The sequence below is a fragment of the Oxyura jamaicensis genome, chromosome 1 (genome assembly GCF_011077185.1).
Source record: "Oxyura jamaicensis isolate SHBP4307 breed ruddy duck chromosome 1, BPBGC_Ojam_1.0, whole genome shotgun sequence".
Lineage (NCBI taxonomy): Eukaryota > Metazoa > Chordata > Aves > Anseriformes > Anatidae > Oxyura > Oxyura jamaicensis.
The window spans coordinates 150,244,858-150,272,785 of NC_048893.1; the positions used below are offsets into that span (position 1 = coordinate 150,244,858).

Here is a 27,928-nt window from a genome sequence, read left to right on the forward strand (position 1 = left end):
GACTGCAGCAAGAACTAACACCACAAAGCGTATGGGCTGGGGGAGTAGGGAGGAGAAGAGGAGTGAAGTGCAGCCTCATCATACTTCCTATCTCCTTAATATATCAACATCCTAACGGAGAATTTCTAAAGAAAGGGGAGCATGAAAAGTTTTTCTCATAAACCCATACCCTGTCAAAAATAATGATACTATTTGACTTCTCAAGAAGCCCTGAGGATGAACGAAGAAGTGCTGCTTGGAAAGCTGGAGTTTGAGAGGGAAGCAATACAAGGAGAAGGGAGAGGATATACAAACTGAAAAAAAACACTATAGGAGGAAGCAAGGAATGTAGGAGTTCCAGGCATGAGGCAAGAGCTCAAGAGGAGGAAAATAGGGGAATAGAAAGTAGGAAAGTAAAATGGCTGGTTATGGAAAAGGGAGAGAGAGGGAGAGGGAGAAAGGGAGGGGCTTTATGGGAAGCGACCAAAATATGAGATGGGTATGAATGAAAGACTGAGGGAAAACGGGGGAGAAGGAATTTTAGAAGGCAGAAGAGAATATGGTTATGGGGGAAAATCCAGTGGTTTTGGTAAACAGATGGGAGTAAATGAAGGAAAGAAGCAGAGGATTTATGAAAAAAATGCAATAATAATAGTAAAAAAGCCCCCGTAAAATACCTCTCGGGCCACAAGCCATTACTAACATCACAGCCCACTCTGACCACGTGTTGCAGAGCCCATCCATATGGAGAACACTGGGGCCTCCAGCAAGTGTCAACTCTGCTGTTCTTTCCACCCCTTCTAACTTTGATTTGCATCCCAAAGTACCAGCAAAGTCAGCTGTCCTGCTAAAAGCAATGGGACCACACCAGCCTACAGACTTAGCAGTAACTGGATCCCTTACCCAGGCAGAAAGGTTTGCTTTTTCGGTTTGCTCGGGGGTTTCAGCTACTTGTTTTGTTGTTAATAAATAATTAAATAATAACAAATAAGTAATTATTCATGTATTTAAATAAATTTATTGACATTTATTTGGAAAAACTATATGGCTTCAGATCCCTCCTTTCAGATAAGCCTTCCTTCCCTTTTGCAGAAAGCTATCAAGGCGTAGAGGAGCAGGAGGCTTCTGCCAATCTCATGTTCTGAGATAGCAGGAAAGAGTTTTTTAGACCTGTGTTTTAAACCACAAAATCCTTTTTGCTTTTCCAAGTAGGCAAAGAAGCCTTCCCAGTAAAATACTAAAATAATACTAATAAAATCCCTGTATCACACATGGCAAAGCATTCAGGTGCTAGGAGCCCCCAAAGAAGGTTTTAATTCTGAGCTTGCACACCAAGCAGCCAGCAGCTTTCGGAGTTTCAAGCGAGCACAAAACCCTGCCCTGTTATAAACCAGTGGATCGCTCAGCTGGAAAATAAGAGCTCTTGCTAGACACAAAATATGGGCTGCTCTGGTTTTAGTTATCTGACAGATTATGTAGTGATGGATTATGTAGTATCTGTGTAATGGATAAGCTAAGGCTTCCTGGACATGATATTTTCATGCTTCAGCTGATGCCATGTAGCAACGAGCTAAGACTTCATCTTCAGAAAGTTACCTCTGCAGGTGATTGTCAGTTGGAGGCAGCTGAGAACAGGTTGTCTCATAAAATTAGATGTTCACCAGAACCATCACTTCATGCTCTACAATGCAAATTCGCAAACTTGCAACGACGTCTCAGCCACGTATTGCTCTCAGATTCCCAAGATGTTCAGTCAGTTCCAGATATTTGTCCAGGACATAAAATAATCCGTAAGAAATAATACCCTCAGCTTAGCCTCTGCCTTCAGTCTGGTCTTACTAGTTTCAAGCCAGTTATTTTACCTGTGACAGGCAATATTGGACATAGTACAACCATACCTTGATGTCCCAGGACATTCCATTAAATCCAAACACAAGCCAAGAGGTCTCTGCTACATGAAGCCACTGACACTGCTGGCTAGCAGCACCTTGCTACTATGGTCAACTGCTCCCGCCAACGTCAAAGTGCTGGTCTACCAGAATAGCTTCAAATTCAATTTGAAGAGAGAAAAAAAATGAAATCTGGGTGCACACACACCCATTCTTTTCTCCTCAAAAAGCCTATGAATCAAAAAGACTCAAAACCTATGGAAAGATTACATGTGTAAATCTAATATGTAAGGGAGTCTTCTGCATAAAGCAGAACCAGATTGACTTGAACATCTTATATATTCATAGTGGAAATACAGATATTCAAAGTCTGACAGCTACTGAACATGAACTCTCACCCTTAAAGCCGGGAAAAGGTATCCAAATCCCATGAAGCCATACCTCGTACTTGCAGCTGCACTGTGGACTCCGTCTTCAGAGCACTGCCACACATCCAGGGGACACTGGCAGGCACTTCAGTCCAAAAGATGGTGGGACTGCTCTTCAGCTTTTCACCTACTCCTCACTGTTACTTTCTTTTAAGTGTCATTTTTTCCATTATTTGTGCTTTAAATAGCATTATTTGTGCTTTAAATAGCATTCAAGGCCTCCAAACCAAGTAGGAGGTGCATATCAAGTGACCGCCACAAACCCACGAGCGCACTCCAGCATCATTTAAATGCCACCTACCTGCTGTTTCCTTGACCCACCCCGAATTGCCTTCTCTTGTTCTCCCTCAGGCTCTCTACCGAGAGGCTCAAGAAAGCAAGGATGTACTAAAACTGGACATAACGCTCCACACAACAGCGTGCTGGTCTGGTATATGCTCTCAACGAGTCCAAGTTTGTTAATAGCCTTTCAAAACTTGACTTTGTTCCAGCAGAGTTTCTGATAAGTCACCAGCTGCCCATTCATACCACTTCACTTTACGTGCTGGATCAGCTACGATCTGCCTCCCTAGACAAAGAATGGAGCTGAAAGAGCAGCAAAAAGCAGCCAGAAGCCTTGCATCACCCATGCTGACTATCCATAGCAACATGCCCACGCCTCATACCTGCTGGGTAAGTGGGACAGGGCCGGTGCTGATGGGCCTGGCACCATGGGCTGCATCCCTGCTCCCTTCCCCACACTCCACCTGCCCTTTTTGCTGCAGCAGGTCTGGCTCTTAGTTGCAAGATCGTATATTTATTTATAACGCCCGATCACACAGAACAGGCTCCCTAACCTTGGAAAGCAAGGCTGATCGAGTCATCCCACTGGTTTAAGCCTCAGCGCGCAAAATCCCCTGTTAACCAACAGTGGATCTTGTTTCAAAAGATGCTGCCATGAGTGGAAGATAATTATCCTACAGACGAGCAATATGTCAGTCGGCATGCTTGTTAATCGCATTTCAATAAATCACGTTCTGAAAGACAGAACACGCAAGAAATTTTTGTTTGGTAGATAAGTTTTTCTCACTTCATCGGCCCACCAGATTAGGAAAGAGGACTAGAAAGTGATACTCGACACAGAGGTATCATTCATCAGTGAGTACAATGCCAGTTCTGTGTTCTTCTTGTGAACCAATTTCTAACGCCTCATTCATATTTTTGGTACGTAATCTAATATTAGAGTATCCAGTAAGACGGGACAATGCATCATAGAGTAATGTCTTAGCATAGGTCAGTAAAATTAAAGTATTAAAAACAGAAGCAGGCTACTGGCTCTTTTCTGAACTGTTGTGAAGTCACAAAACTAATATTCACTACATTCAAGAAACAAGAGGGAAAAAAAAAGAAAGACTTCCATGACATATCATATGTTCTTTGATGGAAAACATGAATGGAAAACCTTCCTGCCCCCACAGCATTTTAAGAAAAAAACATTCAATTATAGTAGAAAGTGATTAAGACATTTTCTTCAACAAATTTCATATGTTATTTTGAACATTTCCTTAATCATTTACAGTGTTCCCCCACACACTTTTTTTTTTTTTTTTTTTTAAGATATTGAGCAGCTTCCATTTTTCCTTCAACTAACCATTATTGCTCAAACGAGGAAGAAAACACAACTGTCCTACCAGGGAGGTAGCCCAGTACCTTGAGCAGGTGGCTGGGGGCCAAAACCACTAAAACTCTGATGTCAGTTCCTGTATTAATTTGACCTGAACTTTATTGAATCAAACGTGCCCTGACTTACAAAAGACCCATTATTTATGTTATTTGCTTGACTTGGAGATAACTGTTGCAACACCTCTCCTTGCCTGTTATACAACCAGAGATGAACACTCACCAACTGTAATTCAAATGGTAAGCCTGCCAAGAGTCGATCCGAACTCTTTTACTTAAGCTGACAGAAGTCCAGGGACAGGTTAGAAAATGCCAGTCTGGTTTATTTGAACTGAGCATGACCTCTAAATATCAGTTTTGCTAAATGAGCCACAATCTCCTCGCCAAGATCACTAATGTGCCGTGTTGATCCTTCTGCTGCGCTGCGGTTCAGGTTTTCAGTGTGCTCCACGCTATTTACAGTATAGCGCTGAGCTTCTTACAAAAACCTGTCGGTGCGCTTTGAAGCTGGCTTTACAATATAAAAACACTAATGTCCTTTGTCCTCTGGGAAACAGGTGAGGAAAAGTGTGCTGCCAGCTGTGAAACAACAGCCGCAGCTCAGGACCTTTTCAGCGGTCCCCTGCACTACTTTGGTAATGGACCATGAAATATTTCTGCTGAAGTTCAAGCCTGTAGGTGACTGGAACCCACAAGAGTATTTCCTAACATCAAAGTGCTTAGAAGTCATGCTGATAAAACTAAAGCTCATTATGCTTCAGTTAAAATGCAGTTGCAGAAAACAGCTTTCCCTTATTCTAGCAAACATTTTTTTGGTTTTTACAATTATTTTCAACCTGATCCACTGAACCTTCACTTCCCTTCTTGGTCTGCATCTTCTCTCACAGTCTGTAACTTAAACGGTTCTTGTCTCCAAGTACAATGAAAATTTCTCATCCTCTAGCCGTATGAATTTCATACATAAAATTCTCTTCCCACCTTGACAAGAGGGCTAAAGCAATTTCTGTTTCTGTGCTTCTGTGAGCAGAATTAATCATCCCTGGCAGCAATGACGCTATCACTTGGCCTCTTGTGAACACCAATGTTTTGCTTTTGGCAGAGTGCACCATGTAACAGCTATTAATCAAACCTGATTCCCCAGGGAAGGGTACCCCAGTACATTAGGAGGTCCTGCACACACACGGCTACAGGCATGCATTATAGTTTTTCAGGACTGTAAAAATATTTATAGAAGAGTGTGTGCATATACTCTGAATTTTTTATAGTCCTGGACTGGCATGGAGGGGATCCATGATCAAGTGACTGTTCTCACCCGCCAAAGGACCAACAACATGCTGTTACAAAGGAGCACAACTTAAAAGAGCTCAGGCTTCTGTGAGTTTTCCATTTTTTGTACTCCAGTTTAACACTAAGTTCAGAAGACAAAACTTAGGAAGGTATTTATTTATGTGACCAACAGTATCCGTTTTCTGTGAGAGACAGGGACAGTTCTGGCTGAACCAGTAACTCCATGTAAATTTAGAACCTGCAAGCTGAAAATACATACAAGACTGCCAATGGCGTTATAATATATTCCAACAAATTACCCAGCTCTGGAAAGCTGTACGGTGCATTCAAACAAAGCTCTGGAGGGGAATGTAGCAAGAGCACTACCTAATGCTATTAACTACGACTGCCTCTTAAGCAGTAAATCCATTCTGATGTACAGATTCCTGCACAACCTCCGGGAAGCACCACTGTCCTGAGATACCTCCATCTCTGGGCCATTTTCTCCATTTCCATTTTAACTGAGAACAAGACACAAAAGTAAATGAGGATGACTTTTACAGGTCAGCTGAAATATCCATCTAGCGCAATATCTCGTCTCCAACCATGGCCAAATACCAGACATCTACTGAAGATGATGAAAACAGGGCAGGCAAGAGTGTGGTAATTGCCAGGAATATACTCCCACCTCCAGCATCCTAAGACTGATGCCTTTGTATTTAATAGGTCTTGTTTGATTTTTCTTCCATGGATTTGCCCACTCCCTTTTTGAATACTGCTCTGTTAGCAGTGTCTTTCATCACATGCATGAAAGGTGGGAGGGAATCTGACTGGTTTGCAATTGTTGACAAAAGATTGGCATCTCTGGAGAGGCCAGTGGATACGGAAGGAAACATCATCATGTTTGAAAGCAGCAAATGTAGCTGGGGAGTAAGGTGGCTAACAACAACAACAAAAACACAACCAAACAAACAAAGAAAAAACCCCCACCACCACTAACAAAAAAACGTTTACTAAATCTGTGTTATTACTGTCTTTTTACTACCCCTGAATGTGTTAAACCAGAAGAGAAGACATCCTTTTTCCTTCCACCCAAAGTGGAGCTTTGAGGGAAGTGCTTTTAAAACCCATCAGCACAGGAATAAACATCAAGATCCCTTCTTCTGCATCCCAAGCTCCATAAGCTAAAAATATGCCTAAAAGCAATGCTATGTTAGCAATCCAACAGGGGATCGGAGAGAATAAGGAAAACCCAAGAGCATGCCCAAAAGATCCAACCTTTGGCTCACTGATTGTGCCCTACCCAACCCTAAATATTTCACAACAATCTCAAACACATTTTGAAGGCAACTCATCACAACAGGGAAGTACTTACAACAGGAAAAATAAATATCATCTAGAGTGTCTTTGCTTCTCAAAGGGTTGCCCAGGCAATCCTTTGTCAGTGTCCATTTTAACACAAGCATTCAATTCTCCTTCCTCTTTGTTAGTGGCATGCACGTAACAAATAAAGCCAGTTTTATTTACTTCCAAAATTAAAAAAAATAAATCATCACAAGGCTGAACATACCCAAGATTTTTATTTCATGGGACAAACTGCATAGATGCATTAAATGTGTATGTCAAAATACTTTACATCTTACGGCAGTTAGAAGGATGGAACAGTGACCTAAGCTTGATGTCTATGGGGTATCAGACTGTTATCAAGTACCTTCAACAGCAAATCTATATCTTCCTAAAACAATGAACGTTTTCATGGCAACATTCAGACAGAGAAGGTTGTGGATAACCTACGCTGAAACCTTTCACTGAAAGCTGTTTTTCAAAGACCCTTCCTAGTCGAAAAGAAAATACATATATTTTTTCACATGGGCCCAAAGTATCGGGGGAAAAAGTATTTAATAAGTTCATTAGTCTCTTCTGAAAGTATCCTGCTTTTTTTTTTTTGAACATAAAGATTATTTTTGGTCCTCCAAGGTGAATAAAGGAAATATCTAATCACACTCAGTGTGAAAATGACAGTAAAAGACCTCTTCTTTTCAAAATTTGTCCACATTAAAAATAATCAGACTACCTGTGTTGTATTTAACAATACATAATAGAAATTCATATTTAAATAAAATTGCATTTATGAATTACTATTCAGTTGTCAGTGTATCACAGGTTCAAAGAGAGAATGCTCTTCCTCAAAAATTGGTTTTGCAACTGATAGCAAAAAAAAAAAAAAAAAAAAAGAAGAGTTTTTTTCAGAGTACTTGAAAGTTCTGGTGAATTTCTGTTTTCCAGGAAAACCTGAAAAACTCTACTTAATCCTGAATGAAAAAGGAAGAGTTACAACTGGAAGAACTGTACATCAACTGTCTGCAGGTACCACCTCCCATAGTAAACATTTTTTTTTTTTTTTTTTTCCCCCTCTGATCTCTGGGATGATGAATTTGACGCAGTACTGACCTTCGTTTTTGCCTGAGCACTGATTAGGAAGTGCTGACCCAATAAAAATGGGTCATTTTGATCTTGGTCCAAAAATCTCATTACCTGTTGGCATTTGAAGACAGTTACTTTTTAACCCAGTTTAATTTTAGAAACAAACAAACAAATATATATATTTATGTAAGTAATGGGAGATAAACCACTTAAAACAATGGACAAGAAGGATACACAGGAAGAAGCTGAGGAAGTTCATTGGCCAATAACAATGATATCAGGTAAACTTAAACTATGCACGTGGCAGAAAACAGAGTACAACTGCCTACAAGAGGAAAGGGGGACACTGTATGAGAAGATCAGGTTTGAGACTGCATAAGGAACCTAAAGGTGCACAAGTCCAGGGGACTTGATGAGATGCATCTGAGGGTCCTGAGGGAACTGGCAGATTAAGTTGCTAAGCCACTATCCATCATACTCAAGAAGCTGTGGCAGTCCGGTGAAATTGGCAGGGATGTCACCCACTAGATCAGGTTGCCCAGGGCCTCATCCAACCTGGTCTTGAACATCTCCAGGGACGGGGCATCTACGACCACTCTGGGCAACCACAACCTCTCTGATCTTTGTTGGTGACATTGACAGTGGGATTGAGTGCACCCTCAGCAAGTTTGCCAACAACACCAAGACACGTAGTACAAGTCAACACGCTGGCGGGAAGGGATGCCATCCAGAGGGACCTGGACAGGCTCAAGAGGTGGTTCAGTGTGAACCTCATGAATTTCAACAAGGCCGAGTACAAGGTCTTGCACCTGAGTTGGGGCAATCCCAGGCACAGATACAAGCTGGACAGAGAATGGATTGAAAGCAACTCAGGGAAGGATGTGGGGGTGTTGGCTGATGGGAAACTCAACACAAGCAAGCAACAGGCCCTTGCAGCCCAGGATATGGTTAGCTTCAGAGATATGGTATGCATCAGAGATGTGGCCAGCAGGTTGAGTGAGGTGATTGTCCCCCTCTACTCTGCTCTTGTGAGACCGTACCCGGAGTGCTGCATCCAGCTCTGGGGGCCCAACACAAGAAGGCAATGAAAGTATCAGAACGAGTCCAAAGGAGGGCCATGAGGATGATCAGAGGGCTGGAGCACCTCTCCTACAAAGACAGACTGAGAGAGCTGAGGTTGTTCAGCCTGGAGAAGAGAAGGATGTGGGATGACCTTATAGTAGCCTTCCAGTACCTAAAGGAGGCCTACATAAAAGATGTAGAGGGACTCTTTTTCAGGGAGTGTGGTGATGGGACAAGGGCAAATAGCTTTAAACTGAAAAAGTGTAGATTGAGATTAGATTTCAGAAGAAATTCTTCACTGTGAGAGTGGTGAGGCACTGGAACAGGTTGCCCGGAGAAGCTCTGGATGCCCTATCCCTGCAAACCAGGCTGGACGGGGCTTTGGGCAACCTGGTTTAGTGGGAGGTGTCCCTGCCCATGGCAGGGGGTTGGAACTGGGTGATCTTTAAGGTGCCTCCCAACCCAACCCCTTCTATCATAAAAAACATTCAGATTTCCAAAAGGAAACAAGACTTGTTGTAAAACCAACTATAAATGTATAGTATTCCTTTTCATTTCTGCTGGCTTCCAAGTTGAAATGGGCATGGATACAGGTAGTAGTACTGACTGGGTAGGCAGTGCCAGTCCTAGGCTATTTAGTTTCTAAACCCTGCTTCAAAACAGACTGTAAATTTTTAATCAATATTGAAATGAAAATCCATCTCTATTTTATCTCTACTATTTTATATGGAAATAGAGCAATAGGAAAAAGTCCTTCCTACTCTTACTAGGATTTATTGAAAACTTTCCTGAAGGAAATCTCAGTATCTCAATGCTTCCTTAGACTGAAAGGGGAAAATATCAGGGGAAAAAGTAAAAATATTTTTAGCAATATTGAAACAATTCCATCTGAACACTTTATTTTCATATGGCTGAGCCATTTTATCGTAACTTAAATGTTATCATGGACAAGCACACAGTTACTCAGGAACACATCATAAATTTTGTTTTGATATGAGAGTTGAATAAGAGTTCTTTCATCCTACCAAAACAAGGAGCTGCAGTATGTTTTCAGTGAAAATTTCCACTGAATACATTTCCCAGAAATGTTTTGATGGAACACTTTTCCAGACCTTTGCCTACTATCTCTTCTTACCTGTAACTGCAGAGATTTCTCTCTCCAGCTGGGAACTGCTAAGCACAGCCTGGTGTTCATGAGTATTTCTGAACAATGGATATGCTTGTGACACTAAGTACAAGCAACTGGATTTTGGCAAGAGCACGTTTTCTGCTCAAACTGCAGAAGATTTGGACTGTTTAAAATAAGTCTACACAGTTTTGGCCTTTTCAAAGGTTTAATTCATTTGTTGTACTTCAAACTTAGTCATAAAGGGCTATTTAAATCAACATTTCGTTTTACACTCTATGTTTTGTACTGCCTTGCATAACTTCTGCATTAAAACTGTAATGCAAAAAAAATCATTTAAACTTGTATACATCTCACCTTGATAGACAGCACTGTTTTAAAAGGTTTTTTTTTTTTTTTTTTTTTTTTTTTTTCCCCCTAGCATTTCTTTCCCTAAAGAATGTTTTCTGTATAGCACAAAAAGTATTCTGGATTACACAGTATTCTGGCACAAATAGCACAAAAAGTATTCTGGATTTGGTCAATTAAACAACACCAAAAACATCACTCAGAGCTAAAACACTGTCTGTTTATAAACATAAGAAATGGACTGCTGTGATTATGCTATTTTTTATGCTGATTTCTATCTCAGAAACCAACTTTCAAAAATGACCTAACAGATTTTTCTGTTCAATGTGCTTCATTTTTATGCAATATTTTCTTAGCTTGTAAATAAGAGATTTTCTCTCTTCTAACCTCCAGCCTGTATACACACACAGGCCTGTGACACTTGATAGTTCTTCTCATTTCATACATCATTTCCAGGACGTAGCAAGTAGGACATAAAATCAAACCAGACCAGGAACAAAAAAAAAAAAAAAAAAAATCAACTAGCTCCCTCTCAGTCAAAATTATGCCCTCAAGTAATCCTGTGCAACTTTGTGTGCTGCAAAGTAGACGTTACCAATATTTGGATTTTCCAGAGATAGCTACTCTATTACAACACATAGACTTTAGAAATCCTGAAAAACTATTTGAAATGTCCTTCTCCAGGTTTATCCCTCTGTCCATCATCTGAAATAACAGTAACCATGGAACCACTTCACAGGAACTGAACAGAATTGCCCATCCACTACCAAAAAATAAGCTCTATTGTACTCTGAAAAGTCAGAAAAGGGAGAGACTAAAGGTATAATGATATTATAGTTTCATGTAACTGGATTTTTTAGAAACAAAGCCTACTTAATCTGTATCTTCAGTTTTATTTTTTTTTAGAAAAGAAAAATATTATAATTTTGTAATGTTAGATTTAATCCACAATTTAGGCCTTTTTTTTTTTCTTCTCCTTCTCTGGCTATATTATTGCCACACACTCACTCGATGAGAAAGGTCTCTATGAAAAATCTGATGAATCTAAATTCCATAAGTGAAGCACTGGAGTCAATAAAGGCACACATATACAAACATTCAGTATTTTTAAATCAGAAGAGCAGAAAGTTGTCTGCTGTTTCTGAAATTCTACTTTCAGGCAATTGTTTTTACCTCCAGACGAAGTACTCTAAAGATGAAAACCATCACATTTACCTTTCCCTCCAGTGACAACTATGTTAACTTCTTGGTATCTGAAGGCCATGAGGGCTGATATACAGCTACCTATCTTTACCAAAGCAAACCACTGCTACCAGGACAGCTTTATTTTCTTAAATATAAATAAAATTAACTTATATTGATTCCTCTCACAGAAATCCTCAAGTTCAAGGATATACTACGCTATTCTACTGCAGCATAGCTAACTCTCACCCCTTTCACTGGAAGCCTTAAAACATCGGTGCATTTCATAAAGCCTTATCACCTACAAACATGTTTACAAGAACTGTTTTTAATAAGGAGTACAAATCTGACAGCTGTGGATAATAGTAAAAAAACACAAATCCTAAAAAGTTCAGAATTAAGCAAAAAAAAAAGCAAATGAATCAGTCATCTTTGTAACGTGATGATTTTTGTGGGACCTAATTCTCATGATGTTATGTTATGGCGAATGTTATGGATGTGAAAGAAAATTTAATTAAAAGAGGTAGCTAAAAATGCCAAGTACTTGCAGATGGCATGAAGACCAAAGTCAGCAGAAGTTCTGGGTCAATAAACTCTGTGAAAGCCCCCCAAACTCATCAAGTTCACATGGTTAAATAGCACACTTTTACTTATCTGCTGCTACAAGTTTTGTAATGATGGAGTTTACTAATAGCTGTCCTCCTCTGCTGCGCAGTTTATCCATAAACACTGAAGGAGAGTTTGCTGTTAACATTATATACTGTGAAATCATTCCTGGAGCTAACTGTGAGGAGTTACAAAAGGATCTCATGATAATGAGTACACTGGATGATAAAATGACATAAGAATTTGACATAAAAACAGACAAAATAATGCAGAGGAGGGGAAAAAAAAAAAAAAAAAAAAAACAACAAAAGTAATAAATAACACACATATAACACCAAGTTCAAACAAGACACTACTACAGAGGAAAGATATTGTGAGCTCCCTCATCTCAGAGGGGTGATAGCTGAGATGGGAAAGAGAGGGGCAACAGCAACAGCACCGTCAGCATTATGAAAAGGCTACTAAATACAATGGAAACTTCTCCTCAGAAAGTCTCTAACCCCTGGTGACTAAAAGCTGAAGTCACATGCCTCACATGCCTATCAAGGTATGCATTCCTGTCCTCAACTTACCCCTCTGCCTTCTCCGCTTTGGGACTGCAACTCCTTACAAGCAGCCTAGTTCTGCAACTAGGGCTGGCAACAGATCCGTGGGGACACGCTGATCCTCAAGCCCTCCCATGAGAAAGTCAACACTCTCATCTCTTATTTCAAACACAGATTTCTGAGACCGTGGACTTGTGCCACCTATCTTCATGGCACATAAATGCGCCACCGGTGACTGAAAAACACAACATTCTTAGTTGCCCTCGGTGCCAAAGGAGATGTGGGTACCTCCTAAGAGTGATTCAGAGCGTGGAGGCATGGCTATACCTCCTGGAGGTACCACAAAGCTACAGACCATCCTTTGCAGAAAAATCCCTACAGAGAACGGCAGCGTGGGCCACATGCTCTGCTCTGCGTGGGAAGTATCTAGCAGCTTGGGAGGGCAAAAAACTGGCAGAAGCGGGCATTTGTTCTCAGGCCACGGTCCTTCACCCTTCAGCTGCTGGGCCCTGCTCCTCAAGAGACTGGGGACAGAAGGGAGGACAGACAGAGAGAGGAAAAATAACGGGAGGGAGAAGGGGAACTGGATCCCTCATGGTCTACAACAATCCAACCGCTTCCAGCTCCACAGGTGAAGTCCAGGTCTGTGAGATGGATTTAATTCCAGGTATCACTCTCCAGCTTACCCCTACGAGATGGATGCTGTGGCTTCTTACCACTTCGGATGTTTTATACTGAGGATTAAGCTGCAGGCGTGTCCCCTGCCGGCGTTTCCACTTCAAAGAGCTGCGGTTGTGGATTGCAAAGCCTTTGAAAGTGGCCTCACCGCACAAAGTCCTGAGCATTAAATGAGGTCTTAAAAAAAATAAAAACACAACTAGGTAAAAAGAAAAAAATGCTGGCTTTAAACACTTCAGCGTAGCTACTTTCAAAGGCATTCATGCCTTGCTCACTGTGGCAAAGAAAATCTTTTTTTTTTTTTTTTTTTTTTGGCATTTCTCTATACTTCAAAATGATGAAAATAAAGCAATCCAGACTGGAAGCATGCCCCAGGATTAGCAGAGGGGAACTGAAATACAGAAGGGACCTGAAAAAATACCCGTGAAGCAAAAAAAAAAAAATAAAAATAAAAATAAAAGAAGTTTTTAAATGCATGTGGTACCGCTCCAGGACAGCAGTGCACCGTGCTGCTGCCAGCGCATGTTCAGCATCTCAATAAGGACTGCAGCACTGCAAGCAGTAGCACAAGCGGCCCACACACAAGTGTCCTCTGGCACAGAAACCTCGTGACAGATAAAGGTCTGTCCAAAGCCACCGTCACCGCCAAGCTCCTGTAGGCCTTGCAGCTCCCCGCCTTGCTCCTCGGGCCGCAGAGAGCATTTCTCCGTCCCCGCTTTGCCATGGCATTTGGCCAGCAGCCCACCTTCACTGGCTTGGGGACCTCCTGCCTTGGAGCCCCAGACCCTCCTTTTGGGCTGTGGGTGGAGGGAGGCAAGGTAGGAAAATCAATATTGCTCTTTGCAGAGCAGTAAAGAGGCAGGGAAAATGTGCTACCAGTGAATACAGCTGCCAGGGAAATCCCATAATTGTAATGGCAACCTTTTAAATAAATAAAATGCAAGGCTCTGCTGAAGTCCTGAATCATTAACTGGGCACCCACGTACACATGTGCCAGCTACCAATGTGGGAAGGGAAGGATAGCCATAGGTGTCTCCTTACAAACCAGCGCAGTTGTAGAAGTGAAATATTTATGTAGCTGTTGATAACAGCACCAAAAGACACCTAGAAAGGGAGAATGAGTAAGGAAACAAAAAATGGACTATAGCTAGGCTTTGATATTCTACAGGGCAGTCACTTCCCCCACCTCAACGTCAAGCAGAGTCTCCTACTGATTGCTGCCAGCTGAATGCGTTAAAAGCAGAAAAGCAACACACTTCAATTCATTTATTGAAAATCATATTCCAAGCTCTTGAAAGTAGAGTGGAAATCTTATCTTGCTGCTTTCCAATTTAAGGTTAGTTTTAGACTAAGTTCCGGACACTGCCCAATATAAATGCTGTATAATAAACTTGCCATAAAATAAAATAAAATCACAACAGATTCAGGAAATGGGTGAGGGGGGTGAGATTTCAAGCCTTTTGGTATACACACCTGAAGCTTGAAAAAAGCATTTGAAAAAGGATAAAAATCCTCAGTTTCTGAAGAAAAAAAAATTCAGCCTGGACAGGAGAGAACCTTAGACGGAGGTGAAAAAAATTATTTGTTAAGCCTATCTCTTAAAAGTGATCGCACCCCCAAAACATTGAAAATTTGCCTTCAGAATCCTCAAAAAGTGGAAAAAAAAAAGGCACTTCAAAGTCTGAGCTTCCTTACATAAAACTCTACAGGGAAAACATGTCTGTATTTTTCTTTACCTGTATTCTCTAATTCTTCCTATTGTTCAAAGTGCTGTACTCTCTGCAGGAGGAAAGATTTTTCCGCCATATGAACCTTCCTACCACTCATGTCTCTGCTTACAAGTTCAAAAATGTGCACTACCCAGACATTCTTCAAATGGCATGCATCATCCACTCAGAAATGTCTAAAAATTATTGATCTAATGTAGATAAAAGAGTAATAGACTCTGATATAAGCCATCTGTTCGTACTTGATTGATTTCTTCATGTAAGAACCGCACCAGTAAAGTCCTCCTGTCTCATTATGTATTTCTTTGTATTTCAAACATCACAACAACGTAAAATATTTTTTTTTTTTGTATTACACGTTTGTTTGCATACATCTACATATAAAAATAGGAGGAAAGAAAAAACGTGTTTGTCTCTTTCATGTACCAGAAATACATCCGAGCTCTGAATTGTCAGGTTCACGGTGTCACAAGCCCACCAGACCCTTTGCCAGACTTACACCTCCAGGAATCCTACAGGTGTTCCGTAACAGCAGCCAGCTGAACACTGGCACCTCTCAACAGCGTTAGTAACAAGCACTAGCACAAAAAGCCCTCTGCGTACTTTGTCTGTCTTTGCACTGGTTACAAGAATTTTTACATATAATCTCCTGGTGGGTACACTCTTTAATTTCCAGTTCCAAACTCTCCTTTTTTAGCATGCCCAAAATACTGAACTAAAAATTTTATCTACCTTATTATAGATACAGATACACACGCATACATAAGATGCTGGCAAATTCTAGGAAGATGATGCGTCATTTCTTTCTCCTCAAGCATCTTCTACCCCAACCAGCTGAAAAGTTTGTTTTTAGAAGGAGACTTGGGGCTCCACACGTCAATAACCAACAACTGTCACTGCATAATCTATAAGAAGATGAGTTTAATTAGTCAAGTAGATAATACTACCATTATTTGAACTAGTTTTCACCGCTGACACCCTCTTAAAATGAGTTTTATTTTCCTCAGGCTATAATTTCAGCCTTTACAGACAAGTTACATAGCACTAGTTCACACCAGTTAACCATAACACATTATGCTAAACACAACATATCAAATTAGCTTCACGACCAAAGGCTGGAAAATGGTTTTAAAAAGAAAAAATACTAATAAATTCTAAAGCAAGAGATTATATTCTCTTTTGCTAGGGTTTTGTAAAGAGGTATGTGTTTTTACTCACAAAGAAAGTAGAAAGTCACTGAGCTTTAAAAAAAGCATTTCTTCTCTGAAAGATAAAAAGAATCCTTAAAGTCAAAGAAATTTCCAGTAACTCTGGAGAGCAAGATATCATTAATAGCTGTTATTTGAAATTTAAACCTTAGCAATGTGTCTCACTAACGATTTAAGAAATAAAACCATATGTGGAATTACTAATGAGGAATTTCATTTGAACACTAGGTCTTTTTCTCATCTCTCCATGTTATAAAAAGTGAACATTTTACAGACCTTTTTACAAATAAACACAGTGCAGCTTATTCCTGACATACTTGCAAGCAACAGAGAAGAACATTCATCCACAGCTGAGATGACTTACCAGACCTGAGTGCCTGAAATCCTATATAATATTAGTAGCTATTTTTCTTGCTCAGAAAAAAAATATATATTTTTAGCATATACTTATTTTAGCGTTTTGTAAAATACATGCTTACAAATGAAGAACTTGATCTCCCTTTATAAACATTCTTGAGTCACAACACTATACTTCAGGACTAGTAACTCACTAGTAAATACTATCTTAGGAAAATGAAGAAACTAATTCAATACTGAGTAATTTATTCCCTGAAAAAAAGACAGACTGAACACAGTAAGATATTACTGCACAAATGGCTCTGATGAAACCCACAGAGAAATTAAGCAGAAAAGATATTAAATGAAAAGAGGTACCAGAATCTGGCCCAAAATAATTTTATTACCAACTATTTACATAAAAACAAATTCAGAGTATTTATTACCATCCTTGCCCTCCAAGACAAAAACCCTCCACAAAAAAAAGCGTACCTTGAGCAGGCAAGATTTTTGTTAAATCCCTTTGTTGACTGATTGTGTATTCCACCTGGTGTGTTGTTACAAGCTGTTTGATTGAGTGATGAATGCAAGTTTTCACTTTGGCAGTTAGACATAAGAATGATAATTCTACATATTGCCATCTCAAAGATAAAAAAAACAGCCGCTTAAATCATCTGAAAAAGGCAGTCTCGAAAAATGAGGCTGAAAATTTTCCTGTGTAAGCTGTGCATGAAAACAGTTTTATTTGCAAAAGTAAAAAAAAAAAAAAAAACCCTCACACTTCATAACATAAGATTGACTTCTAATTATCAATTTTTGCTTCAAATGCTTAGCATACTGTGCACACAAACACTACATTTGAACATCAACAGCGAAATGTACATATTCATACTCCATTAATAATAATTTTCTACATCCTGACATATGCAGCTTGTTAGCAGCTTGAAATTCTCAGAAGACACGTGAGGTTGCTGTAACTTAGAAGAGCGCGGTGTTTGTAAATTACTGATTCATAAACTGAAGATGTGTCAACATCCCAGCTCCGGGTCTGCAGCAAGCATTTAGCCAGGTAACAAGGAATTTGAATCAACCTCTGCAGAAAAAAAGTCAGATGTGAGGAGCTGGGCGGTGACATCAGAAGTTTTGAGCCCATGTCCTGCACCTCTCCTTGAAAAGGTAGGGGATGAATGGGACAGGACAAGGGGGACAGTTGGTCTAGCAGGACCTATTTAATGAAACCCTTGAAAAATTAGCTTAAATTGAAAGGTTTCTTTTTTCTTTTTCTTTTTTTAAACACCATTTAAAGTTTTCTGCTCAGTAAAATGTTCGTTTACCTTATTTCTTCTTGGAGACATTGATCTTCAGTCCTCCTTAGCTCACACGCTTGACTTTTTTTTAACCCACATCTTATCTGAATACAAATATTTATATATAGTGTTCAAGGGTATTATTGTTTCACCAACTGTTAATCTTCATAAAAAAGCTTCTTTTTTTTTTTTTTTTTTTTAAAACTTTGTTGTGTATTCTGATGATATTGCTATCAACACAGCTAAAGACAGCATGGTAATTCAGGTAGCTAATTGGGTGGGATCCTGATTGGTACTGAGCGCCATCAGTGCATATGGCAGTCTGAGAAAGTTGAAGAGGCTTTAGCACATCACAGGATGAGGCAATGTCCTCAGACCCTTCCAGCAATACAATGGTAAAGTTTGCTTCCAACCCCTAACAAGTAATAATAATGAATAATAATTCTATCCTTCCAAAATTCTACAGACTTCTGTCTAAATAATCTTTTTCCTTCTCTCCAGAGCACTTAACATAAATCTTTTCCATTGCTTCCCGAGGCTCCTCCTCAGCAAGAAAGTTGATGCGTCTCAGCAGTGAAATCATTGCTGCGAAAGCCAGCCTGCTCATTAAATTATTCTGCTAGCTGTGTGTTCTCTCATTAAAAATGCATAAAGATCAGATAATTGCAGTACGTATTATTAACCTTGTTTTCCTTGTTTTCACGTAAAGGTCCTGTTTTGTTGCCGAGACAAAGACCTGGAAATGGCAGGGGAAATGCTCGACTGAACTACAATACGACAAACTCTAACAGCTTGCCTTCAGGAACACAAGGAATCACTGCGCAGTCTAAAATGCCTAGACTTTTGTAATGGAGTAAAATACTGTAATCTCACCGTGCAGCTCCTTCAAGCCCCAGGCAGACCGTCCTGGCTTTAGTTAAAGCCTCCAATAGGGAATTATTTATAAGAGCCATTCTAATTCACATAAATCTTCAGACGTATCTGCTATAAACTTCACAGATTTCCAGGTTGACTCATTCTCTTTATTAGAGCTAGGAAGCACTGCCAGGCGGCAGCCCAGCTAAAAATCCAATTAGGGTGCCGTACTTCTGAAACACACTGACCTATTTCTTTATTTTTGCTCGCGTTATTTTTAATACGCATATACTCACGGTCTATTTCTGAAAAGAGCTGCTTGTGTTGTGACTGAACTCCCCTAGAAAACAAGTTAGCATAAAATCCGCATACTGCGCCCCGACAGCAGGTATTCACCGGAGAAATCTTGTTTCCCCGACTCCCCCAGGCAACACATACAGTATGCAGCACACTGCAGCAAACTCTTTAAACATTCAATAAAAGACAACGATCCTCCTACCTTGTTCAGCTCTGTCTATTCGGCACATTTCCAACGGGAACAGAAACGTCTGCTATCAACAAACAGCCGCACCTTTCCCGTTCCATCATCGTGATGAATATTTTTCACCCAAAACGATCCGCAGTCCCCCCCCCCCCTCCTTTTTTTTTGGCGCTCGGGAAGCCCTGTGCCTTATCGGGGGATTTTTCCCCTCAGATGATGAAGCAAAGACACAGCCTAAACTCTGTTGCTGAAGGACTGCAGCCCTTCCTTCTCCCAGAGCCCTCCCAGCATATGGCAGCCAATCACACCCCGCATCGTCAGCCCTGCCGCTCTCGCACCGACTGTATCGGGGTGATTGACACAGCAACACAGCGCTTCCAACGTGTAAAAACAATGCGTCCATACTGATGAACCGGGAATTTCCCTCGCCCAGGAAAGGAGTTTTGCTGGCGAGGAGGCGAAGCGATCCCCTCCATGAAATACCACATGCGGCAAACGCAAACAGCTCCCTTCCCCTCCATCGCCGCGGCACCTCGGCGATGTTTTTGCACGAGGGATTTAGGAGCTTTTGCTGGGCATAAAGGCGTGCACAAACAGCACTGGTGAAATCGTAGAACTGCAGCGATGCCGTTTTGTTTGTAAAGGTTTGCCGTGCATCTCAAGGCAAATAATCCGCCCCTTATTTTAACGTGCAGCCAACGCGCACTCCGATTCAGACTGTGATGTTCTCATTTTAATACTGCACAACCCCACTGCGCAGTGTTTGCATTTAACAGCCACATATACAGCGACTTTCATAATATTTGAGACCTTTTGTCATGGACCGCAGGTATGGGATGCTCCTTGACAAAGACACTATCCACCTGACGATGTTTTAATGCCCTTGGCAGAAAAAACACATAAGCGGCCCCCAAACTGTGGTACATGCCCACACTGATGTTCATTAGCGTCGAGGTTCAGGCGTAAGGACTATGAAACCAGTTGCCATTTTCAAGCCAAACTGTGGGCAGATCGATACACCCGTTACACAAGGTCTGGTGTCAGTCAATTTGCTCACAGTTTTTGCTGGAGTTTTAAATAAGAGAGCAAGGCAGCAAAGGATTATTGAACAAGAGTTGCAATTAAGAAAAAATACAAAAATGAGCTTAACCAGAAAGTCAATCTTTATCCAGAGAGGGATAAAGATTGCAGTGCAATACTACTTTAGACAGCTGTTTATGCAATTCAATCCATTATAGAAAAATGTGTAAAATCTATTTAAATTCCACTAAAACTTGAAAAATGTGAATAGACGAGAGGAAAACAAAGCCTTCATTCAACCAGCAGCTCCATCCCAAGGCTTCATTGTTTCCTATCGCCTGTTTTGCATATTAGAAATGACGCTTTCCAAAATCCATTACCCTGCCATCCAGCAAGCAAAAAAAAACCTCTCCTTTGGACTTCATCATCTCCCATCCAATTTATTAGGGTCTCCCCCTCCCTGGCACTACCACCACCCTGGCTCAGCCCCCTGGCCCGCTGCCACCGGTGTCCCCACCACCTGACCATGACACTCCTCTCCCCCGTCCCTTCACAGCTCCACCTCCTTCAAGTTCAAGTTTCTGCTGGCTTCAGCCTAGGAGACTCCTACAAGACAGCCCTCCCTCTCTGCTGAATCACCCCCTCCATTCTCTGCTTTTAACAACAACAACAAAACCCTAAATAATTGGTTTTGAAAAGTCTCAGGAGAACCCCACAGACAGGTCACACGGCTGGCCTGCTCCATCTATTATCGAGGTGGCCTGGTGCATCTCGTTGGTATTTTCCACATTCCTCTGATTCTGTCAAACTCAAACGGCCTGTGTTAAAATTTTCCATGCTGGACATCTGCTGCAGGATTTATTTATTTGTCTGCCAAAACACAGTTTGCCCATTTCTGAGACAGGCTAGACAAAAACACGGTGCTCTGCCGTTCTCGCAACCGACTCAACTGGGGAACTCTACTCGCCCTTGACAGGGCAGGCTTGAAATTTGGCAGGGTGCTGATCCCTCACTTTATTATTTACTTTGTTATTTATTTACTTTAAATTTTAAAGGCTAGAATAGCTATTTTGTTATTCTTATGAAAATATCTTTGTATCAGACAAAGCCTTAGGACCTACCAGAATTCAGCTGATACACCTTCCCATTTTTCCTTCTGAGTTCTGCAACGTAAATCACAGAAAATGTTCTGCAGCAAGCATCCACCACCTCCTCCCTATGTGGCTGGAAAGGCACCAGCCCCACAGTGTGACTGAGCATGTAATGGGCTCAGGTTACAGGAGATTAGCAGGATTTCCCCTGTAACTGCTGCTCCCATCTGCCAAAGACCAGACATTGGAAGTGACAGCAGGAAGACAACCTCGCCTGTTGCTTTCGTGACCCTTCGGCTGATGCCCCACGGATGTGCAGGAGACAGACTCTTCATACAGCACCACAGTAGGGTGTGAGAAAAGGTCAAGAGGACTAAAACATGGCACGAAGCTGGGCAGAACAGGAGAGGTCGCAATTAGAGGAAGGGGAGGAAAAGCAGGAGCCGGAGTCTGGGAATCCTGGGTCTGGTTGAGCAAAAGGTTAAAACAAGGAAGCAGAGTGTCTCAGCTGGATGAGGAGCTTGAGAGAGCAGCCAGCACGGAGAACCAGCGGGTCCAGCACGGCCAGGAGCCGAGAGATGATACCAAGGGAAGGACAAAAGAGCGATGAAGCCCGATGGCCCCACAGCACCACACAGGGCCCAAGGATGAGGATGTGCAATGCAGACACCACCATTCTGCCCACAGAGGAGCTGTGGAAAGGCAGGCCAGCCATGTTGCTCAGCTTGGTGCCAGCACCCTGTCCCCTGACCTCTCCTGTCCAGCAGGACACACAGCTATGGTCCCCCTTTCCCAATGAACCAATGTGGCAACACACATCAGGAACTTTGGTGTGTGGTTAGTTTGCTTCTGAGAAGGAAACTTCCAAGATACCCCAAAAATTTAAACCAGACAAGTTACCAGCACAAAGCCCAGAAGCACTGGGATTCACCACTGCCTGCACAGCTTTATTTCAGTGGCACTGCTCCACAGCACACACATTGACGGTGCCAAAGCTTCCAGGTGTGGGACAGGGAGCGTTGGAGGACCAAACCAGGCCCATGCTGAGCATCAGCTCTGAGCAAGAGACAGGCTGAGGGAGCTGGGGCTGTTCAGCCTGGAGAAGAGAAGCTCTAGGGAGACCTTACAGAGGCCTCCCACTACCTAAACAGGGCCTACAGGAAAGCTGGGCAGGGACTCTGTCAGGGAGTCTGGTGATGGGTCAAGGGGGAATGGCTTTAAACTGAAAGAGGGGAGATTTAATTAGATTTAAGAAGAAATTCTTCACTTTGAGAGTGGTGAGGCACTGGCAGAGGTTGCCCAGAGAAGCTGTGGATGCCCCATCCCTAGAGGTGTTCAAGGCCAGGCTGGATGGGGCTGGAACCTGGTCTGGTGGAAGGTGTCCCTGCCCATGGAAGGGGGTTGGGACTAGATCGTCTTTAAGGTCCCTTCCAACCCAACCCATTCTATGACGATCCTCTTAAATTATGTAAGCAAAACTAGCAGCTATGTGCTTACCTGGTTCCTCGAGTGGATGATTACATTTTAGTTCCTCCCTTGTCAAATTACAAGAATCCTCTCAAATCACTAAGGTGTGCTGAAAATAAATGGTCGTATGTGTCAGCCCCTCAGCTAAGCCCCATCAAAAAGCTCAAGATAAAAATACATAATCTTTCTAAAAAAATGGTGTTTGAGTAGCATGCAGCAAGTAAGGCATGAGTTCACAGACTGAAGGAAAATATATATTTAAAAATACCTTTTCTGTACATTGAGCAAGGAGCTCCAGAGTGACTGATCTGAAGTTGAGATGTGCCCATCCAATCATGCATTTTTCACATTAGTTACAAAGAAAAAGGACAGGATTTCATTTTTCAGGCCTACTTATACATTCTATTATATATTTAATTGCAATATGACAAAATCTTACAGAAGCAGAGAAACTCAGATGACAAACTGAGAGAAGAAAAACAAATAAAGGTACATTCTGAACACAGAAATGCCATCTGCTCTGTTTGAGAGCTTCCTGTAATTAATGATTCAAGGTAAAAACACTGCTGAAGGTGATTCTTACACACAATTTTCTGAAGGTTGTGGATAAAACTTTTGGAGAAAATTGAACAATTTTGGAAGCAATAAAGTTGCAGTAAACTGGAATAAGCAAAATGTACATTTTTCTTTTTGCGTTTTTTACTCTTGAATGATAGCTATTAGATCTAATCCCCAAAACAACAAAACTTCTTGATTTAAACACAGCTATGCAAGTATGGACTATAGGTATCACCAGCATTTAAAGCGCCAAGCAACTGACATGATACTGAGTACAGCAGGAAGATGATTTTCAGCCCTGCATAAATGACCTATGGCAACAGTGACATTTCGGTAAGTTCAGCAATGGGGAAAAGAACTTCAAAACTATTTCTTGTGTCAGTAATAGACTCTTCCCCTAGTAACTTCCCACAACTGCTACTACCGGCAAAATTCAGCCTTAGTAGCTATGGTCTGAATGACAGCAGAAAGAAAATTCAAGGCAGCTGGCAAGAGTTTAAATCTAGACACCCAGACCTATTCATGCACAATGCTACTGATGCCAGCCTTTGCAAAATATCTCACTATTTCTGAGATAATGGGGCTGAAGCAATGCTAGAAATCCTTTTAAGTTTAAAAAATAAGATCTCCAGCACTGCCAAAATTCAAGTTACTGACCAGAATTAGGCATGATGTTCTGAAAGGATGCTGAGAGACCCAATTTGTTTTTTTAAATATGCTTAGAGGAACTGTGAGTCCAGGATTCCAAATGCTTTAACTTTCTCATACCTAGACATCCCCACTTCCTCCTAACCTAGAAAACCTTGAAATTGATTGTACACAGACAAGAAAAGACTGATCTAGTTTCACCATCTATGCGGAGAGAAGTATGAAACAAAAAGACAGAAGCAAGCACTTACTCAAAGTCAGAAGTTAGGATTCACCTTACCAAACCTGAGGTGGCTTCTGGAGGCCTTCTAAATCTCCTCTCTCCACCCGCTGGTTGCACAGGGAATTTAAGCCATCTAAATTACGAGATCCAAACGCATGGGTTCAGGCTCGCACCCTGCCTGCATCCTGACTTTATTTTGGGATGACACCACATCCCCATCAGGAAGAAAACTGAGTATGCATGCACCCTTCCTTCTCACGGTGGTTGCAGCTGGGACGGGCAATGAACGTGCCAGCCAGAAGAAGCTGCAGCACACTCCAACCAGGTTTTATAGCTGAACATTTGAGACATGTATCCTGGGTGCACCGCAGAGCCGAGCTGCCTCTGGATGTAGCCTTATGTGCTTAGCTCGAAATATATGTGGCCAAATATAAACAACCACATCTCAGTGAGTCACCCTACTCCCCCTCTCTCTTTATAGTCACTGGAGAGAAATAGGCATTTGTAGGCTGTGATTCATCTTATCCCGAAGAAAGATATTCTAAGAGATGCTTCCATATCCTAAAAATGTCTTTCTATTGATTACCTGAGATGGCCACCCTTCTATTAAGTCCTTTGTTAAGCATATAAAAAGTGAGATATTACTATAGAAGAATCTTCATTAGGAGCTTAAGAATGTAGCCTCTTAAGTTACATTGCTGGATAGTTCTTTTCATTTTCAAATTAACTTCAAGTAACTAAAGACATAAGCATATAGCTTAAGAACACATATATTTTCACAATGCACAGTTACAGCTTTGGTGTAAATCCTCAGCTTGCTATACGCATGTTCCAGTTATGTTGCTATATAAGCTACATAAGCTTGTTCTCTAAGCTATGCTGAATATGTTCCAGGGTGATTTTTTTTTTTTTTTTTTTCGCTGACTGAACATCAGTCCTTGCACACCCTCATGCTTTCTTCCTCTGAACAACTGACTGACACCAAATTAACCTAAGAGGAGTCAGACTAGGTTCTTCTTTCTGATTCTCTCTTTGGCTTTCAGGGGAGGATTTTAGGAGAGGAAAGATTAGTAAGACAACTGATTTCTTGCTGGGTTGTCTGTATAAGCTAGGAAAATGGCAAAATAATAAGTCAGGTAAAATAAACTATCAAATGACCTTCGTTATCTAGCTCTTAGAATGCAGTCTTACACAAAAGTTTCATCAGAAACATTCATGACAGCCAAAAAAGCTGTTTGCAGTTATCTGAAGTACCAAATCACAGAAGCGTTAAAACAGTAGCATCAACATTGTAGTCACCCAAGCTCAGATATCTAGTGCCTTCTTAGACTTCCTAGGGAGTTCCCTTTGGGCTCCAGTGGCAACTGCTGAAAGAGTGAGCCATTGGTATGGCCTGCGTTATATCTGTGTGCCCTATGCAGATCTCTCAGATATAAAATGGTCCTGTGTCATTTTAGATGTCATATATTTAGGTACCTAAACCCATCCAAAAATGTACACAATATCCTCAATAAACATCAGAGCATAACCTTCCAACTCTTTTAGCAACGTGTCTAGTTAGGAAGAAAGAAAACATTGTGCCTGTAAGTCTTCAGTATCCAGCTGGAAACAATGCAAAGGTGTAAACAGCCACTGTGCAGTACTACCTAAATTATCTTCAGTGAGACCACTGGGTATTGGGAAGTTCTTCCATTGCTGATAAAAACATGCTCCTTCCTCCTCAGATCCTTCCATGACTAATTTCCTCCATAGCTATTGTTCTGGCCTCAGATTTGGAGTAGCTCCCGTTCAAACCTACAACAGGAGGAAACCACTTGATAAATCACCTTGTCAGAGAAACCTACTAACCTCATCCCAAAGTCACATGGACGTAGGAAATACCCCTTGTGCTTCAGGGAGCATAGGTGGAAGACACATATACGAAACTTCTGCCTCTTATCCTGAGAAGCTAGCATTTGCTGGCTTCCTGGAACAGCCAACCTACCGGGCTGTTAAATAAAGGAACAAGATTTGTCCTCTAAAAAGTTCCTAATTAACACAAATAATATTTAATAGAATTACCTGAAAAAATATTCTGATTACATTTTCTGCAGGTAAACCAAGTATTTCTTAGTCTTCTGTGAAGCTTCAGTTATCAGCCTCTAACATAACCCAGATCCTGCATATAATTCAGGCAATGGCTGCAAATGATAATTTTTCTGACCAGTGATGTAATGAGGACTCTTTAATTATCCTTTAAATCCAAGAGCTCTATTTTATTACTCCATTATAAACCCAAGGGGAAAAAGATGACACCAAAAGTAAGCTGTATTTTGATTATCCCTATCTTCAATTAGCACAAAAATAATTCAACTCACTCCAATTGGTTAAAATTATTCTATTGTTTTTGCACCCTACTGCGACGTAGGTGCAAAACATCCCATTGCTATTTAGCAGGTGACGCTAGCTGCCATTTCCCTACAAGCCGCCACTTAACAGCATGAGCCCGTAGGGTAGATGCTCAGGGGCATGCAGCAAAATCATCAAGCAATCTCCACTGTAAGCAGAGAAAATAAGCTCCAGGAGACTTCAGAGAAAATGAGAAGCAATTGAATAATTTTTGTTTTATAAAATCAGTAAGAGCAGGATTGAATCCCTCACCCTTTTACAGCAATTAATGACCCGCACACGTAAGAGTAGAGGACTCCATGTAATTAACAAAGCATTACTTTGGCAAGGAGGATAGGACTGGAGTATGTAAGTACAGGGTTTTATTTCTTTCTGTGAAGTATGGATGACAGGTAGGAGAAAGCTATGCCAACTGAACTGCTGGCAAGCAACTAGCCTTTTGGTTAGCAGGCAGTTCTGTTTTGTGAAGTCTTTGAGTTTGTGTTCACATAGGCAAGCTTTTCTTTAAACATCAGAATTACGTGCATTCAAACAGTCATGAGTTTTACACCAAATTTCAATTTTCACCTCAAAAAAGGTTGATTTGTTTCAGCTTGCTGTATGGTTACTGTGAAGCACCAAGAATGCTTTCATTTGTGTAATGTTTTAAAACATTACATGTGGTTCTTTGCCCGGTTATTCTGCCACATAACACTATATAAATATACATGATCATGGACCTTCATTTTTTCTGATGTCACATTAAGCTAACAGAAACCAAGAAAATAAAGAGCTGTACACTGAGGAAGAAACAAGAATTGCTTTCACTCAGGAAAAATAAGCAAACAAGGAGTAATGAAGGGCGAGAAACAAGGTTCTCTAGCAGAAGCACTAGATGTGGGATAAAATGGCATCCAAAAGCCTAATCTCTGATGACAGTATGGCTCCAGCAGCATACTTCCAGATTTAATCCCACCACCTCAAAAATGAAGGAAATTGCAGAAAGAATGCCTCAAAATCAAAATGCACACACTATTTCATTCACTAGAGGTCCAAAGACAGAAAGGAGAGTTTATTTGTAGGGAAAACTCTGTAAGTGGATAGCATCCAGCTTTCTAACACTGTGCACTTTACTGCTTCAATATTTTACTCTGACTCTCTTCTCTTCCTCTCTCAGAAAAAATGAAATAAAAAATTGTCAGAGCCATTCATTTGGCTATTCCCCCAGTACCAACTGGAATAACGATTAAATATTAGCACTAATACATATTAGTGGAGGCAAAATAAGATTAGAAGGTATCCTGTCTGCTACCTTCAGCTTACAGGGAGTACTAGGCAAAGGGGACTGCAGAGGAAAAGTGCAGCATGGAGATTATATAGATCCTTTGCTGCACTCGGAATACAGTCTTATGAACTTAAGATCTTAAGGCCAGTTTCACCACAGTCCA

At 41.1% G+C, this 27,928-nt stretch overlaps 1 protein-coding gene across 11 annotated transcripts in view; it reads right to left on the reverse strand.

The window, feature by feature from the left end:
• Positions 1-27,928, reverse strand: part of MBNL2 (muscleblind like splicing regulator 2) — a 108,685-nt gene that overhangs the window by 73,145 nt on the left and 7,612 nt on the right. The window contains exon 1 of one of the 11 annotated variants that reach the window (XM_035319132.1): positions 19,125-19,394. The exons of the other annotated variants lie outside the window; for them this stretch is intronic. The gene's annotated coding sequence lies outside the window, so the exon portion shown is untranslated. Of the gene's footprint in view, positions 1-19,124; positions 19,395-27,928 lie in introns of those variants that run through there. 11 annotated transcript variants of the gene reach the window in all.